Source organism: Oncorhynchus masou, unplaced genomic scaffold (assembly GCF_036934945.1).
Source record: "Oncorhynchus masou masou isolate Uvic2021 unplaced genomic scaffold, UVic_Omas_1.1 unplaced_scaffold_6228, whole genome shotgun sequence".
Classification (NCBI taxonomy): domain Eukaryota; kingdom Metazoa; phylum Chordata; class Actinopteri; order Salmoniformes; family Salmonidae; genus Oncorhynchus; species Oncorhynchus masou.
This window is the reverse complement of record NW_027012658.1, coordinates 1-18,595: the sequence shown is the minus strand read 5'-3', so window position 1 is coordinate 18,595 and position 18,595 is coordinate 1. Positions and strand designations below refer to the sequence as shown.

At 45.3% G+C, this 18,595-nt stretch overlaps 1 pseudogene; it reads left to right on the top strand.

Moving 5' to 3' along the window:
- The first annotated feature begins 1,101 nt into the window (after window positions 1–1,101).
- LOC135536471 (integrin alpha-6-like) lies at window positions 1,102–8,876 on the top strand (annotated as a pseudogene).
- Window positions 8,877–18,595: the final 9,719 nt, after the last annotated feature.

Genomic DNA, 18,595 nt, shown 5'->3' with positions numbered 1-18,595 from the left:
AACACCATCTAGTTTAAACACCATCCAGTTTAAACACCATCCAGTTTAAACACCATCCAGGTTTAAAACACCATCTAGTTTAAACACCATCCAGTTTAAACACCATCCTGGTTAAACACCATCTAGTTTAAACATCATCCAGTTTAAACACCATCTAGTTTAAACATCATCTAGTTTAAACACCATCTAGTTTAAACACCATCCAGTTTAAACACCATCCAGGTTAAACACCATCCAGGTTAAACACCATCTTGTTTAAACACCATCCAGTTTAAACACCATCCTGGTTAAACACCATCTAGTTTAAACATCATCCAGTTTAAACACCATCCAGGTTAAACACCATCCAGGTTAAACACCATCCAGGTTAAACACCATCTAGTTTAAACATCATCCAGTTTAAACACCATCTAGTTTAAACACCATCTAGTTTAAACACCATCTAGTTTAAACTCCATCTAGTTTAAACACCATCTAGTTTAAACACCATCCAGTTTAAATTGTTCTATTAGACATATATTTTTTTCCTACTGTGCTGTTTCACAAAATGTTATTTCAATTCACTTTACATACTACATGGTGTACCAGGTAAATTGCAGTGTTCCTGACTTTAGGTCCATCTTATCAATTCTATATCTATGATTGAAATGATACCCACCTTGTTTTCAAGAACATGTCGTGTCACTCTCAACCGAGGGTGTTACCACAAAACAAAAACATTAGATGATGAAAATATAAGCAACAGCATCTGCGAATATGAAAATATAGGAGTTTAGACATTTTTTTAGGTAATTTTATGTTGATTTAAAAATAACATACATCCTTATTTTAAGAAATAATACAATAGTTTGACAACCCTGTTCGTAAGCTTTTGAATGGTTTCAAACTCAACCTTTTATCTTTTCCAGTGATGAACACGTCTCATGGTATGGGGTATTTGGTGATGTTTTAGCATTCAGTTCTATTAAGTAACTTTCTGATCACTTTCTGACCAAACATGTTTGGAAAAAGTTTTGTTAAAATGGAAAAAGGAATGCTGTCAAGAAAGAGAATGAATTCAAAAATCATTTGTAAAACTTCAAACTCCCTCACCTCTCTCAGCTGGACAGACCTGATAGTGGAGCCCCAACTATTTTGACAGAAAGACAGAGATCGGAGGTGCTGTGTACATCTTCCTCAACCGATTTGGTAACTGGGAGTACGCCAGCCAATCAGGCTCAACGGAACTCATGACTCCATGTTTGGACTGACCGTCAACAATGTGGGAGACCTGGACCGGGACGGATATGATGGTGAGGATTGACGGTCAAGTTAAACTTTATTTAACGTGCATTCATTAGAACTGACTGCAAGAAGGGACTGAGGGACCGAGGGGACCGAGTGGGACCGAGTGGTGGACAGAGGGGACCGAGTGGACAGAGGGGACTGAGTGGACAGAGGGACTGAGGGACTCAGCGGATAGAGGACCGAGGGGACTGAGGACAGAGGGACTGAGTGGACAGAGGGGACCGAGTGGACCGAGTGGACGAGGGACCAGTGGACGAGGGGACTGAGTGGACAGAGGGGACTGAGTGGACCGAGGGGACTGAGTGGACAGAGGGGACTGAGGGGACTCAGTGGACAGAGGGGACCGAGGGGACTGAGTGGACTGAGTGGACAGAGGGGACCGAGGGGACTGAGGGGACTGAGTGGACAGAGGGGACCGAGGGGACTGAGTGGACCAGAGGGGACCGAGGGGACTGAGTGGACCGAGTGGACCGAGGGGACCGAGGGACTGAGGGACTGAGTGACCGAGGGACCGAGACGAGTGGACAAGGGACCGGGGACCGAGGGGACCGAGTGGACCGAGGGGACCGAGTGGACCGAGGGGACTGAGTGGACCGAGGGAACTGAGTGGACAGAGGGGACTGAGTGGACAGAGGGGACTCAGTAACTGTTTTAAAAAAATACAGTACCAGCCAAATGTTTGGACCCACCTACAGACTCAAGGGGTTTTTCTTTATTATTTTTACAATTTTCTACATTATCGAATAATGTGTGCAAAACTGTCATCGTGGTAAAGGGTGGCTACTTTGAAGAATCTCAAATATAAAATATATTTTGATTGGTTTAACACTTTTCTTGGTTACTACATGATTCCATATGTGTTATTTCATAGTTTTGATATCTTCATTATTATTCTCAATATAGAAAATAGTTTTTTTTTAAATAAAGAAAAATCCTTGAATCAGTAGGTGTGTCCAATCTTTGACTGGTATTGTGTTTCTGTGTCTCAAAAGGCACCATATTCCCTATGTAGTGACCTATTTTATTTATGTATTTATTATTAACCCTTTATTTAACCAGGAAGGGCTCATTGAGATTTAACATCTCTTTTTCAAGAGCGTCCTGGCCAAGATAGGCAGCACCAAGTCATTAAAAAAATGACAGACAAACAACACCAATAAGAGCCCTATGGTCCCTGGAGCCCTATGGGCCCTGCAGCCCTATGGTCCCTGCAGCCCTATGGACCCTGGAACCCTATGGTCCCTGGAGCCCTATGGTCCCTGGAGCCCTATGGTCCCTGGAGCCCTATGGTCCCTGGAGCCCTATGGGCCCTGGAGCCCTATGGTCCCTGGAACCCTATGGTCACTGGAACCCTATGGTCCCTGGAGCCCTATGGTCCCTGCAGCCCTATGGGCCCTGGAGCCCTATGGTCCCTGGAGCCCTATGGTACCTGGAGCCCTATGGTCCCTGGAGCCCTATGGTACCTGGAACCCTATGGTCCCTGGAGCCCTATGGTACCTGGAGCCCTATGGTACCTGGAGCCCTATGGTCCCTGGAGCCCTATGGTCCCTGGAGCCCTATGGTACCTGGAGCCCTATGGGCCATGCAGCCTGGACTCCTGATTCAGGAATTTATATCTAATGTATGTCAGTCTGTGTATCTGTCCAGACATCGCTGTGGGGGCTCCGTTCGATGGAGATGGGAAAGTGTTCATCTACCGAGGCTCGTCCTCGGGCACTCGACACCAAGCCTGCACAGGTGACAATTTTAATTCACATCGAAAAGCTTTATTGATCCATCCACCCCCCGATAATTGACGTAGTTTCCATACTCTGCCCCTCTCAGATCCTGGAAGGGGTGAGCGAGGGGGTGAAACGGTTTGGCTACTCCATCTCAGGCGGCCTGGACATCGATGGGAACCTGTACCCTGACCTGGCAGTAGGCTCTCTCGGCGATAAGATGGTTCTGTATCGGTCTCGCCCGGTCATTCACGTGACCCGGGATGTATCCATCGAACCTCAGCACTATATTGACTTGGAGCAACACAACTGCAAGGGGAGAGATGGAGTGTGGTAGGTTGCATTCACTTTTCTTTTTTTGTGTTCATATAGCCTGGTTGCCAGTCCTTTTTTGTCTTCATATAGCCTGGTTGCCAGTCCTTTTTTTGTGTTCATATAGCCTGGTTGCCAGTCCTTTTTTTGTGTTCATATAGCCTGGTTGCCAATCCTTTTTTGTGTTCATATACCCTGGTTGCCAGTCCCTTTTTGTGTTCATATAGCCTGGTTGCCAGTCTACTTTTCACCTTCTGCTAACCGTGAAGGAGTTAGTGAAAGCAGAAAAAGACTGGCAACCAGGCGATTGTGTTTCTGCTGTTGAGAATTAAACACAGGCCTCGGTCAACTCTGTTGTTTTCTGTCATTAGTGTGGAGGTCGGCGTGCTTCACCTATACTGCATATCCAGATTCATACTCACCAGACATCAGTAAGTTACACCTCTGTTTAGAAACACTTCTTTTATCTTTCCTGAATCATGTTTTTACTCCAGTCACTCTGTGCTTCAAATGAGCTGAGTTGTTCCCCGGTGTGCCGATTATTTCCCCTCCCTCCGTCCTTCCCCTCTAGCCCTGGTTCTACTCCTTTCGGGAGGCTGACACCGAACGCAGGAAGCTGGGCCTGCCCCACCGTGTTAGCTTCCTGGGTCGGAGTGCACAGGAGGCGGAGTACACACACACTGATGAGGTGGAGCTGAAGGGTCAACGCCATCCCTCCTGCCGGAGCGCCACCTTCCAACTACACGTAAAGGGCTGACAGTCGAGAACTGATGTTTGTTGTTGTTGTGTTTGTTGTTGTTGTGTTCTTGTGTTGTTCTTGTGTTGTTGGTGTTTTTGTTGGTGTTGTTGTTGTGTTGTTGTTGTTGTTGTTGTGTTGTTGGTGTTGTTGTAGGTGTCGTTGGTGTTGTTGTAGGTGTCGTTGGTGTTGTTGTTGGTGTTGTAGGTGTTGTTGTTGTTGGTGGTGTTTTGTGTTGTTGTTGGTGTTGTTGTTGTGTTGTTGGTGTTGTTGTAGGTGTTGTTGGTGTTGTTGTTGTTGTTGGTGGTGTTGTTGTTGGTGTTGTTGTAGGTGTTGTTGTTGTGTTGTTGGTGTTGGTGTTGTTGTTGTGTTGTTGGTGTTGGTGTTGTGTTGTTGGTGTTGTTGTTGTGTTGTTGGTGTTGGCATTTTGTGTTGGTGTTGTTGTTGGTGTTTTGTGTTGTTGTTGTTGTTGTTGTCAAAGCTCTGTTGCTTTAGATGTTGCATAGTGTTCCAACCCTGGGAAGAAATAGTGTTTCAGATGTGCTTTATTTTTGACAGTGTTGAATAAATTCTGAATGAAAACAAACATGATTTAAACCCAGGTCTGCTGTAAGTCATAAACTCAGATATAATTTGTAGATAGATACTTCCATATAATATAATCTCTTTGAAAATGGTTGAATGATTCTTTCCGTGCAGGAGAATATCCGTGACAAGTTGCGTCCCATCGCCCTGGCCATCACCCACACACTATCAGACCCCCCATGTTGTCCTCAGACACTAACCCAGAGGAACAACTGCCTCCTGTACTGGGTGTTGCCACCTCCAACACCCTGCACTCTGAGGTCAGTTCCACACCAACAAGATCAACTTTCATCAGTCCTATAGTGACTTAAAAATACATAATAAATAAAAATAATTATTTATCTTAAGTCCGTCTGATATGTTGCAGGTGAATTTCCTGAGGGAAGGCTGTGGTGATGATAATATCTGTCAGAGCAACCTGAAGTTGACCTACCAGTTTGGAACCCGACCCATAACCTCTGACCTCTTCACCCTCTGCCAAAGTTAGTAGGAATACACATTTTTATATTCCCTAATTCCTCTCTCATATCCAGAGTTGAGGCATTGAGCTATCTCTCCTTACACCCCCACCCCACACAGTTTATTTCCTGCAATTCTACACATTGTGTCTCACGTAAAAAAAAATAAAAAATACAAAAAATGACAACAATATCTATGAGCGAAAAAAAAAATGAAATTAAAAAACATTAGCTGACATGGGCTGGTTGATCTGGACAGGACTGACCAGTTATACATGGCTCTCCAAGGTCTGTAATGACTGACCAGTTATACATGGCTCTCCAAGGTCTGTAATGACTGACCAGTTATACATGGCTCTCCAAGGTCTGTAATGACTGACCAGTTATACATGGCTCTCCAAGGTCTGTAATGACTGACCAGTTATACATGGCTCTCCAAGGTCTGTAATGACTGACCAGTTATACATGGCTCTCCAGGTCTGTAATGACATGACAAGAGGAACTGATGATGTCACCTACTAAATGTCACCAATTAGAAAAAGTCACCTTGTTCCTTCTCCTATTACAACTTTCGAGAGTTAATTTAAAGCCGGATTGAGTTGCTTTAAAAAGTGTATTTTTTTGTGTGGGGGGCTGTTCTCTTCTTCTGTTCCTCTGTGTTTTTCATAATGAACGAGGGGGTTCGTTGTATGGCCAATAAACCACAGCTATGGGCTGTTCTAAAGCACGACACAACGCAGAGTGCCTGGATACAGCCCTTAACCGTGGTATATTGGCCATGTACCACAAGCCCCTGAGGAGCCTTATTGCTATTATAAACTGGTTACCAAGGTAATTAGAGCAGTAAAAATAAGTGTTTTGTCGCACCCAGCATTCAGGGCTCGAACCACCCAGGTTTATAAATGTGTTTATCCTCCTCCTTACTGAGATGTGGTACAGGATCGTTCTACCATTTTGTTTCACTCTTCTGTTCCTTCATATCTATTTCCTCATCCTCTTCTCATATCCAGAGATGATGAGGAGGTGTCCGTTTTCTCTCTGTCTGACCAGAGGTCCGTGGTGATGGAGGTGACCGTCACCAACATGCCCTCTGTACCTCTGCACCCTGAGAAGGACGGTGACGATGCCCATGCCGCCCAGCTACTGGTGACCCTGCCAGACACCCTGTCCTACTCTGGCTTCAGGGGACAACAGGTACGCCACATTGTTCTGTAGTCTGTATAAAACGTAACTCCTTGTTAAGGGGTGCTGAGCTGAAGACAACTTGTAGAAGTAGAGCCAACACACACATACGGTACCTTTTAATAACCAAGTTAGTACAACACTACGATCCAAGAGTGGATCTAACCCTGTGACCCGGCCTGGAATAACCCTGACCAACTTTGGCCACGTAATACTCAGGGCCCTATGTATGGTCACATCAGTAGAGGAGTTTACTGGCTACGGTCACCAATCCATCCTGAGTTAACTGTCTACTGTCACCCATCCATCCTGAGTTAACTGTCTACTGTCACCCATCCATCCTGAGTTAACTGTCTACTGTCTCCCATCCATCCTGAGTTAACTGTCTCCTGTCTCCCATCCATCCTGAGGTAATGGAATTCTGTTGATCCTGACTGTGTTTCCTGTTTCCTGTGTGTAGGTGGTGTGTCAGGCCAATCAGAATGGCTCTCAGGCAGAGTGTGAGCTGGGAAACCCCCTGAAGAGAGATTCTATCCTGAAGTTCTACATCATCCTCAGCACCTCTGCTATCACCATAGAGACCACGGAACTCACTGTCAACCTCCTGCTGGCTACGCAAGTCTTGGCTGGGCAACCACTGACAGTTTAGGTTCTAAATGAGTCAGTCTCCAGGACCAAAATAAACTTAGACCTGGCCTTAAAAAAATGCTCAATCGATAATCTGAAAGTGCTTCTTGGTCCTGGAGCTCACAATATGTGTCCATATCAATTTGGCAGTCTTTCCTGTGTCTCTCTCAGCAGTTGGGTCCATTTAACTCAGTAGTTAGCTTCCTCTCCTAGTGGTCTGTGATGTAATGTGTCCTCACTGTGTGTGGGGCTGTCTCCTCCTAGCATCAGTGAGCAGCCAGACCTGGCCCCAGCTCACAGCTGTGGCTGTAAGCAAGTCATAGAGCTCCTCTGCCACAGCGGCAAGTACTGAACTTCTAGGTCATCACCAAGGGGATTTGTCCTGTGCTTTACCTCCTCTCTCTCTCTCTCTCGCTCTCCCTCCTCCCTTGCTGTCTCTCTCCTCTCTCTACTCCCTTCTCTGTCTCTCTCCTCTCTCTCTGCTGTCTCTCTCTCTCTCTGTCTCCTGCTGTCTCTCTCCTCTCTCTGTCTCTCTCTCTCTCTCTCTCTCTCTGCTGTCTCTCTCTCTCTGTCTCTCTCTCTCTCTCTCTCTCTCTCTGCTGTCTCTCTCCTCTCTCTGTTCTCTCTCTCTCTCGCTCTCTCTCTCTCTCTCTCTCCCTTCCTCTCTAATCTAATTTCCTTAAAATCATCACTAATCCAACATGACTGGATAAGTGAAAGCAGAAGAAGAAAAAAAACGTGGGAAAAAATAAATGTCCCAGGAAGAAAGGATAGGAAAGATGGAATATTTTCCAGAGGTATTTGAAAAGGGCAAAGTTCTATGATTCAGTACTCTATGTCAATCTGCCACAGTAAACAATGGTACTACTAACCCACTAACCCTCTGTCCACTAACCCACTAACTCTCTGTCCATTAACCCACTAACCCTCTCTCCATTAACCCACTAACCCTCTGTCCACTAACCCACTAACCCACTAACCCAATAACCCACTAACCGACTAACCCTCTGTCCATTAACCCACTAACCCTCTGTCCATTAACCCAATAACCCTCTGTCCATTAACCCACTAACCCACTAACCCTCTCTCCATTAACCCACTAACCCTCTGTCCATTAACCCACTAACCCTCTGTCCATTAACCCACTAACCCTCTCTCCATTAACCCACTAACCCTCTGTCCATTAACCCACTAACCCTCTGTCCATTAACCCACTAACCCTCTGTCCATTAACCCACTAACCCTCTGTCCATTAACCCACTAACCCTCTACATTAACCCACTAACCCTCTGTCCATTAACCCACTAACCCTCTCTCCATTAACCCACTAACCCTCTCTCCATTAACCCACTAACCCTCTGTCCATTAACCCACTAACCCTCTGTCCATTAACCCACTAACCCAATAACCCACTAACCCTCTGTTCATTAACCCACTAACCCATTAACCCACTAACCCTCTGTCCACTAACCCACTAACCCAATAACCCTAACCCTAACCCTCTGTCCACTAACCCACTAACCCAATAACCCACTAACCCTCTGTCCATTAACCCACTAACCCAATAACCCACTAACCCTCTGTCCATTAACCCACTAACCCAATAACCCACTAACCCTCTGTCCACTAACCCACTAACCCAATAACCCTCTGTCCATTAACCCACTAACCCTCTGTCCACTAACCCACTAACCCAATAACCCACTAACCCTCTGTCCACTAACCCACTAACCCTCTGTCCAATAACCCACTAACCCTCTGTCCAATAACCCACTAACCCTCTGTCCAATAACCCACTAACCCTCTGTCCACTAACCCACTAAACCAATAACCCTAACCCTGTGTCTGTTTCTGTGTTGATTAAGGGTGTCCCGGCCACACCAGCTGTTCTTCAGTGGGGCTGTGAAGGGGGAGAGTGCTATGGAGACTCTGGACGACGTGGGCAGCCCTCTGGAGTTTGAGTTTATGTGATATATTGATTGATTGATTGCTTACTTTTTATTTGACACTAAAACTAGCAAACAGAAAATATTACATGAATCGTTCCACCAATTCAGCGCCTTTTGAGAAGGGGTTTTGAACAACAACATTTGATTCTGAACTGCTTTAACATTACAGTGCCTTAAAAGTATTCACCCCTTGAATCTTCTTGCAAACTTTTAATGCATTTCAGGCTTCAAACATAAAGATATAAAACCATTTTTTTGTGAAGAATCATACAAGTTACAATCAAGGTAGAAACGACATTGTTGGATATTTAACGTTAACAAATCAAAACTGAAAATTAGGCGTGCAAAATTATTCCAGCCCCTTTACTTTCAGTGCAGTAAACTCTCCAGAAGTTCAGTGAGGATCTCTGAATGATCCAATGTTGACCTAAATGACTAATGATGATAAATACAATCCACCTGTGTGTAATCAGAGTCTTCCGTATAAATGCACCTGCACTGTGATAGTCTCAGAGGTCCGTTGCGCAGATGAGCATCATGAAGAACAAGGAAACACCAGGCAGGTCCGAGATACTGTTGTGAAGAAGTTTAAAGCGGATTTGGATACAAAAAGATTTTCAAGCTTAAACATCCCAAGGAGCACTTGTGCAAGCGATAACATTAGCTACTTCTCCTGGAAGGTATCGACCACTGCATTCTACCAAGAGCTGGCCGCCCTTCTAAACTTTCAGTCACATAAGGAGAAGACTGATCAGAGATGCAGCCAAGAGCCCATGATCACTTGGATGAACTGCAGAGATCTCCACAGCTGAGGTGGGGAGACTTCTGTCCAGGACAACACCAGTCGATACACAAATTCTTATTTCCTTTATGGAAGAGGCAAGAAGAAAGCCATTTTTAAAGATATCCATAAAAGTGTTGCTTAAAGTTTGCCACAAGCTACCTGGGAGACACACCAACATGTGGAAGAAGGTGCTCTGGGTCACTAGCTAGGACAGCGGTAGACAGGCGGGAGGTAGGGGGCGACATGGTAGCTAACTAGCTCGGACAGCAGTAGACAGGCGGGGGCAACACAGTAGCTAACTAGCTATGACAGCGGTAGACAGGCGGGGCGACATGGTAGCTAACTAGCTATGACAGCGGTATACAGGCGGGGGGACACAGTAGCTAACTAGCTATGACAGCGGTAGACAGGCGGGGGCGACACAGTAGCTAACTAGCTAGGACAGCGGTATACAGGCGGGGGGACACAGTAGCTAACTAGCTATGACAGCGGTATACAGGCGGGGGTGACACAGTAGCTAACTAGCTAGGACACAATAGACAGGTGGGAAGCAGGGGGCAACACAGTAACTAACTAGCGAGGACACAGGTTGACAGGTGGAAGGGGGATGACACAGTAGCTAACCAGCTCGGACACCGGTAGACAGGTAGGAGGTGGGGGGCGAATGCCCATATGCAGGAACACACAGAATTGCGGGCCGCATCTCACATTATTGGATGAGTCCAGAACTCTTGGACAAGTTTCAACAAATCACATGAAAGCCAGCATGCTTTTGCGGCAAAAAACAGAAATTTGTATTATATTATGTTTAAATGGCAAAATGATTTAACATCAGAGAACCTGCACAGGATTGCTGAACACAGGAGCCTGTAGATGAGTACATCTCAAATCCTAACACATAATTTTTTTCACATTGCTAGCTAGCCTAGCTGGTTAGCTACCTCTGTCTCATTGAACACCAAACCTTAGAAATAGACTAGCTAGCCACCACATTTGCTTTCTTTGGTGACAGTTAATTATACATTACAAACATCATTTATCAGCTTCCTATAGAAAACATTAATAGTTCACAACATACCCAATAGTTTCCCGATTAGTAAATGGGTAGTTTCAAGCGCCAGTTTGAGAGATCATTTGAGGGTATATGCTTTTTTATGGTTTAATGGGGAATTGGGCTTCCTGTCACATCGGTATAAAGGATGGGAGATAGGGTGCAGGAATGCGTAAAGGGTTTTTAATTTCTCCAAATTACAATGTGCCGTGTAAAGGCATAGGAAACGAAGACCAAACAAACACTATACAAAACACAGGGTTGAAGCCAAAACAAAAGAGCGAGAGTACATACAATAAATAACACAAGCGCACAATGATTAACACACGGACGAGACCCGTAATCATCTGCACAATGATTAACACAGGGACGAGACCCAATGATATCTGCAATAACGATTAACGGGGGATCGAGACCGTAATCATCTATCTGTTAAATTCACACAAGATTAACACACGGGACGCAGACCCCGTAATCATCTGCACAATGATTATTTAGGACGGGCGTAATCATCTGCACAATGGTCTGGGACGAGACCGTAATCACACACAATAAATTAACCTACAGGGACGAGACCCGTAATCATCTGCGCAATGATTAACACACGCAGGACGAGACCCCGTAATCATCTGCACAATGATTAACACACGGGGCGAGACCCGTAATCATCTCGCACAATGATTAACACAGCGGACGAGACCCCGTAATCATCTGCACAATGATTAACACACGGGGCCGAGACCCGTAATCATCTGCACAATGATTAACACACGGGACGAGACCCGTAATCATCTGCACAATGATTAACACGGGACGAGACCCCGTAATCATCTGCACAATGATTAACACGGGACGAGACCCCGTAATCATCTGCGCAATGATTAACACGGGACGAGACCCGTAATCATCTGCGCAATGATTAACACACGGGATGAGACCCCGTAATCATCTGCAATGATTAACACACGGGATGAGACCCCGTAATCATCTGCAATGATTAACACACGGGACGAGACCCGTAATCATCTGCACAATGATTAACACATGGGATGAGACCCCGTAATCATCTGCGCAATCCACATGGGCACGAAAGACCAAACAGCACAGGTACTTGCACGCACCAACTGACATTGTAACAATAATCAACAGCCCAAAGGAAACCAAAGGGCACATTTATTCATGTACTAATCAGTGGGAATAGGGGACAGGTGTGCGTAATGAAAGTTACGGAGGAATCCGTGACACTTCCCGTGAAAATGTTGTCTGAGGTTGAAAAACAGTTACCAAGGCGGCTAGGATGAGCAAAGGCTCAATTGTAAGCATATTTCAAATAATAATTTGTTTCGATCATAAACATTTTATATTGACTGTGTTTCATTGAACTAATAAATCAACCCTCCATGTTTTGATTAGGTGACCAACACTGGGCCGTCCCTGCAGACTCTAGGCTCTGCCTTCCTCAACATAATGTGGCCTCATGAGCTGTCCAATGGGAAGTGGCTCCTGTACCCCACCGCTTTTCACTTCAAGGGCCATCCAGAAACCCACTGTAGACTCCACACCTCCCTCAACCCACGGAAGTTGTCCCACAGCTCTCCTTCTGAAGACCAGCCACAGGCTTCAGTACGTGTACTAGTACAGGAAAATACCTTTCTTTCTCTTTGCCAACAATGCATTAGTCAATATCAATAGTAAAAATAGTACACTATAAAGTACAGTAGAACAAAAACATAGAAACAAGAAGAACACAAGAAAGTAAATAACAGACTGAGCAGGTGAATCCAGGTGAATCCAGGTGAATCCAGGTGAATCCAGGTGAATCCAGGTAAATCCAGATGAATCCAGGTGAATCCAGGTGAATCCAGGTGAATCCAGGTAAATCCAGGCGAATCCAGATGTATCCAGGTAAATCCAGGTGTATCAGGTAAATACAGGTGAATCCAGGTAAATCCGGGTAAATCCAGGTGAATCCAGGTGAATCCAGGTGAATCCAAGTAAATCCAGATGAATCCAGGTGAATCCAGATGAATCCAGGTGAATCCAGGTGAATCCAGACGAATCCAGGTAAATCCAGGTGTATCAGCTAAATCCAGATGAATCCAGGTGAATCCAGGTAAATCCAGGTGAATCCAGGTGAATCCAGGTGAATCCAGGTGAATCCAGGTGAATCCAGGTAAATCCAGGTAAATCCAGGTGAAGCCAGGTGAATCCAGGTAAATCCAGGTGAATCCAGGTAAATCCAGGTAAATCCAGGTGAATCCAGGTAAATCCAGGTGAATCCAGGTAAATCCAGGTGAATCCAGGTGAAAGCTATGATCCCTTATTGATAATATAATAATAATAATAATAATAAATAATAAATAATATAATAATAATATATCCCATTTAGCAGATGTCACCTTTTATATCCACTTCAGTGTAGATGAAGTGGAGGAGACAAGTTAAAGAAACATTCTGAATTCTTGAAACAATTGAGACATGGATTGTGTATTTAAGTGGCTGCTGCATTCATATAGATGATGTCACCATATTCTAGGACTGATAGGAACGTCAACGGAATAATCTGCTTTCTACTATTAGGCGAGGCGGGGCCTATTTCTGTAGAAGAAGCCCATATTTATTAGGCCATAAGTAGCAAATAGAAGTTCAAAACTTGTAATGTTCACAAGAATTTAAATTGATAAAAGATCTAACACAACATTAGATGATAATGTATGGATTATTATGGATTTATAATCACTTACAGTAGAAGTCGGAAGTTTACATACACTTAGGTTAGAGTCATTACAACTCGTTTTTCAACCACTCCACAAATGTCTTGTTAACAAACTATAGTCGGTTAGGACATCTACTTTGTGCATGACACAAGTCATTTTTCCAACAATTGTTTACAGACAGATTATTTCACTTATAATTCACTGTATCAAAATTCCAGTGGGTCAGAAGTTTACATACACTAAGTTGACTGTGCCTATAAACAGCTTGGAAAATTCCAGAAAATAATGTCATGGCTTTAGAATAGACTAATTGACATCATTTGAGTCAATTAGAGGTGTACCTGTGGATGTATTTCAAGGCCTACCTTCAAACTCAGTGCCTCTTTGCTTGACATCATGGGAAAATCAAAAGAAATCAGCCAAGACATCAGAATTTCTTTTGTAGACCTCCAAACGCCTGAAGGTACCACGTTCATCTGTACAAACAATAGTACGCAAGTATAAACACCATGGGACCACGCAGCCGTCATACCGCTCAGGAAGGAGACGCGTTCTGTCTCCTAGAGATGAACGTATTTTGGTGCAAAACGTGCAAATCAATCCCAGAACAACAGCAAAGGACCATGTGAAGATGCTGGAGGAAATAGTTACAAAAGTATCTATATCCACAGTAAAACGAGTCCTATATCGACATAACCTGAAAGGCCGCTCAGCAAGGAAGAAGACACTGCCCAAAAACCGCCATAAAAAAGCCAGACTACGGTTTGCAACTGCACATGGGGACAAAGATCGTACTTTTGGAGAAATGTCCTCTGGTCTGATGAATCAAAAATAGAACTGTTTGGCCATAATGACCATTGTTATGTTTGGAGGAAACAGGGGGAGGCTTGCAAGCCGAAGAACACCATCCCAACCGTAGAGCACGGGGGTGGCAGCATCATGCTGTGGGGGTGCTTTGCTGCTGGATGGACTGGTGCACTTCAAAAAATAGATGGCATCATGAGGGAGCGAAATTATGTGGATCTATTGAATCAACATCTATAAACATCAGTCAGGAAGTTAAAGCTTGGTTGCAAATTGGTCTTCCAAATGGACAATGACCCCAAGCATATTTCGAAAGAATGCTAGCAAATACTAATTGAGTGTATGTAAACTGCTGACCCACTGGGAATGTGACAAAAGAAATAAAAGCTGAAATAAATCATTCTCTCTACTATTATTCTGACATTTCACATTCTTAAAATAGAGTATCCTAACTGACCTAAAATAGGGATTTTTTACTAGGATTAAATGTCAGGATTTGTGAAAAACTGAGTTTAAATATTATTTGGCTAAGGTGTATGTAAACTTCAGACTTCAACTGGGGCGTTCATTCTGGAATTAATTAACATGAAACGAAAACAACAGGAGGGTTCAATTTTATTTTTAAAGCTACAATATGGCACTTATTTGGTGACCTGACCAAATTCACATAGATTTGTGAGTTGTAGATCTGTTATTCTCATTGAAAGCAAGTCTAGATCTGTTCTATGTGCACTATTTCTATGCTTCCTGTGCTTAAGTTTAGTTTTTGCTTCTTTTACTTTCAGTTTTGTACACCAGCTTCAAACCGCTGAAAATACAATATTTTTGGTTATTGAAAATATATTTCACAGTGGTTTAGATGGTACAATAATAAGCTATTCTTGCTCGTTTTGTCACTTAAAATTAAATTTGGTGTATTAGTATTAGTATTAGACATTTAGCAACCAGGAAATGGCGGAGCGATGTCAGTATATTGCATCGTTAAGTGCGTTTGAACTAGGTATGGTAGTAGTTGCCAGGCACACGGGTTTGAGTGAGTCAAGAACTGCAACGCTGCTGTGTTTTTCCCATGTGTACCAAGAATGGTCCACCACCCAAAGGACATGCAGCCAACTTGACACAACTGTAGGAAACATTGGAGTCAACATGGGCCAGCATCCCTGTGGAACGCTTTCGACACCTTCTAGAGCCCATGCCCTGGCGAATTAAGTCTATTCTGAGGGGAAGAGGGGGTGCAACACAATATTAGGAAGGTGTTCCTAATGTTTTGTGCACTCAGTGTGTGATAAACAGAGCAGCAGCAGCATATATGCTGATTGTATGTGAGTGTGTGTGTAGAGTCAGTATGAATGCGTGTGCATGTTGTGTGTGTGAGTAAATTAAGTGTGTGTGTGTGTGTGTGTGTGTGTGTGTGTGTGTGTGTGTGTGTGTGTGTGTGTTGGATTGTCAGTGTGAGTCAGTGTGTCAAGTCCTGTGAGTGTGGAGTCATTGTGTAGAGTACTGTGAGTGGGTCGAGTCAGTGTGTAGAGTCAGTGTGTTGAGTCAGTGTGTAGAGTCAGTGTGTTGAGGCATGTCAGTGTGTAGAGTCAGTGTGTAGAGTCAGTGTGTCGAGTCAGTGTGTTGAGTCATGTCAGTGTGTAGAGTCAGTGTGTAGAGTCAGTGTGTTTCGTCATGTCAGTGTGTAGAGTCAGTGTGTCGAGTCAGTGAGTAGAGTCAGTGGGTCGAGTCAGTGGGTCGAGTCCGTGGGTCAAGTCAGTGTGTAGAGTCAGTGGGTAGAGTCAGTGTGTCGAGTCAGTGTGTTGAGTCATGTCAGTGTGTAGAGTCAGTGTGTAGAGTCAGTGTGTTTCGTCATGTCAGTGTGTAGAGTCAGTGTGTCGAGTCAGTGAGTAGAGTCAGTGGGTCGAGTCAGTGGGTCGAGTCAGTGGGTCGAGTCAGTGTGTAGAGTCAGTGTGTAGAGTCAGTGGGTCGACTGAGTGTGTCGAGTCAGTGTGTAGAGTCAGGTGAGTGTGTCGAGTCAGTGTGTAGATTCAGTGTGTAGATTCAGTGTGTCGAGTCAGTGTGTAGAGTCAGTGGGTCGAGTCAGTGTGTAGATTCAGTGTGTCGAATCAGTGTGTCGAGTCAGTGGGTCGAGTCAGTGTGTCGAGTCAGTGGGTCGGAGTCAGTGTGTAGAGTCAGGTGAGTGTGTCGAGGTCAGTGTGTGAGAGTCAGTGGGTCGGAGTCAGTGGGTCGAGTCAGTGTGTCGAGTCAGTGTGTCGAGTCAGTGTGTCGAGTCAGTGTGTAGAGTCAGTGGGTCGAGTCAGTGTGTAGAATCAGTGTGTAGAGTCAGTGGGTCGAGTCAGTGGGTCGAGTCAGTGGGTCGAGTCAGTGTGTAGAGTCAGGTGAGTGTGTCGAGTCAGTGTGTAGATTCAGTGTGTCGAGTCAGTGTGTAGAGTCAGTGGGTCGAGTCAGTGTGTAGATTCAGTGTGTCGAGTCAGTGTGTAGAGTCAGTGGGTCGAGTCAGCGTGTCGAGTCAGTGTGTAGAGTCAGCGGGTCGAGTCAGCGTGTAGAGTCAGGTGAGTGTGTCGAGTCAGTGTGTAGATTCAGTGTGTAGATTCAGTGTGTAGAGTCAGTGTGTAGAGTCAGTGTGTCGAGTCAGTGTGTAGAGTCAGTGTGTAGAGTCAGTGGGTCGAGTCAGTGTGTAGATTCAGTGTGTCGAATCAGTGTGTAGAGTCAGTGGGTCGAGTCAGTGGGTCGAGTCAGTGGGTCGAGTCAGTGGGTCGAGTCAGTGTGTAGAGTCAGGTGAGTGTGTCGAGTCAGTGTGTAGATTCAGTGTGTCGGAGTCAGTGTGTAGAGTCAGTGGGTCGAGGCAGTGTGTAGATTCAGTGTGTCGAGGTCAGTGTGTAGAGTCAGTGGGTCGAGTCAGCGTGTCGAGTCAGTGTGTAGAGTCAGTGGGTCGAGTCAGTGTGTAGAGTCAGGTGAGTGTGTCGGAGTCAGTGTGTGGATTCAGTGTGTGAGAGTCAGTGTGTAGAGTCAGTGGGTCGAGTGAGTGTGTCGAGTCAGTGTGTGAGAGTCAGTGTGTAGAGTCAGGTGAGTGTGTCGAGTCAGTGTGTAGATTCAGTGTGTAGAGTCAGTGTGTAGAGTCAGTGTGTAGAGTCAGTGGTTCGAGTGAGTGTGTCGAGTCAGTGTGTAGAGTCAGTGGGTCGAGTCAGTGTGTCGAATCAGTGTGTCGAGTCAGTGGGTCGATTCAGTGTGTCGAGTCAGTGGGTCGAGTCAGTGTGTAGAGTCAGGTGAGTGTGTCGAGTCGGTGTGTGAGTCAGTGGGTCGAGTCAGTGGGTCGAGTCAGTGGGTCGGAGTCAGTGGGTCGAGTCAGTGTGTGAGAGTCAGTGTGTCGGAGTCAGTGTGTCGAGTCAGTGTGTAGAGTCAGTGGGTCGAGTCAGTGGGTCGAGTCGGTGTGTAGATTCAGTGTGTCGAATCAGTGTGTGGGAGTCGGTGGGTCGAGTCAGTGGGTCGAGTCAGTGGGTCGAGTCAGTGTGTAGAGTCAGGTGAGTGTGTCGAGGTCAGTGTGTAGATTCAGTGTGTCGAGTCAGGTGTGTAGAGTCAGTGGGTCGAGTCAGTGTGTAGATTCAGTGTGTCGAGTCAGTGTGTAGAGTCAGTGGGTCGAGTCAGCGTGTCGAGTCAGTGTGTAGAGTCAGTGGGTCGAGTCAGTGTGTGGAGTCAGGTGAGTGTGTCGAGTCAGTGTGTAGATTCAGTGTGTAGAGTCAGTGTGTAGAGTCAGTGTGTAGAGTCAGTGGGTCGAGTGAGTGTGTCGAGTCAGTGTGTAGAGTCAGTGTGTAGAGTCAGGTGAGGTGTGTGGAGTCAGTGTGTAGATTCAGTGTGTAGAGTCAGTGTGTAGAGTCAGTGTGTAGAGTCAGTGGGTCGAGTGAGTGTGTCGAGTCAGTGTGTAGAGTCAGTGTGTAGAGAGTCAGTTGGTCGAGTCAGTGTGTAGAGTCAGGTGAGTCTGCCAGAGTCAGTGTGTAGAGTCAGTGGGTAGAGTCAGTGTGTAGAGTCAGTGAGTAGAGTCAGGTGAGTGTGTCGAGTCAGTGTGTAGATTCAGTGTGTCGAGTCAGTGTGTAGAGTCAGTGGGTCGAGTCGGTGTGTAGATTCAGTGTGTCGAGTCAGTGTGTAGAGTCAGTGGGTCGAGTCAGGCGTGTCGAGTCAGTGTGTAGAGTCAGTGGGTCAAGTCAGTGTGTAGAGTCAGGTGAGTGTGTCGAGTCAGTGTGTAGATTCAGTGTGTAGAGTCAGTGTGTAGAGTCAGTGTGTAGAGTCAGTGGGTCGAGTGAGTGTGTAGAGTCAGTGTGTAGAGTCAGTGGGTCGAGTCAGTGTGTAGAGTCAGGTGAGTCTGCCAAGTCAGTGTGTAGAGTCAGTGG